This window comes from Egretta garzetta, unplaced genomic scaffold, assembly GCF_000687185.1.
Source record: "Egretta garzetta isolate BGI_Z169 unplaced genomic scaffold, ASM68718v1 scaffold287, whole genome shotgun sequence".
NCBI lineage: Eukaryota > Metazoa > Chordata > Aves > Pelecaniformes > Ardeidae > Egretta > Egretta garzetta.
The window spans coordinates 1116347-1116554 of NW_009260435.1; the positions used below are offsets into that span (position 1 = coordinate 1116347).

Genomic DNA, 208 nt, shown 5'->3' on the forward strand with positions numbered 1-208 from the left:
GAGCAGCCGTGACGGGTCCCCAGTGTCCCCAGAAAAGGTCCCCATGGTCTGGGGACCCCATGCCACTGTCCCGGGGACCGGCCCTCAGAGCCTGTGCCCACAGGGACACTGTGGCAGGCCTGTGGGGACCCAAAATGTCCACTCTGTGCTGGTACCATGGCCGCCCTGTCCTGGGGACACCGAGGACCCTGTCCTGGGCCATGGGGAC

The 208-nt window shown here is 67.3% G+C and overlaps 2 protein-coding genes across 2 annotated transcripts in view; one reads left to right on the forward strand and one right to left on the reverse strand.

Moving 5' to 3' along the window:
* Positions 1-208, reverse strand: part of PKM (pyruvate kinase M1/2) — a 24673-nt gene that overhangs the window by 21639 nt on the left and 2826 nt on the right. The window lies entirely within an intron of this gene.
* Positions 1-208, forward strand: part of PARP6 (poly(ADP-ribose) polymerase family member 6) — an 8195-nt gene that overhangs the window by 390 nt on the left and 7597 nt on the right.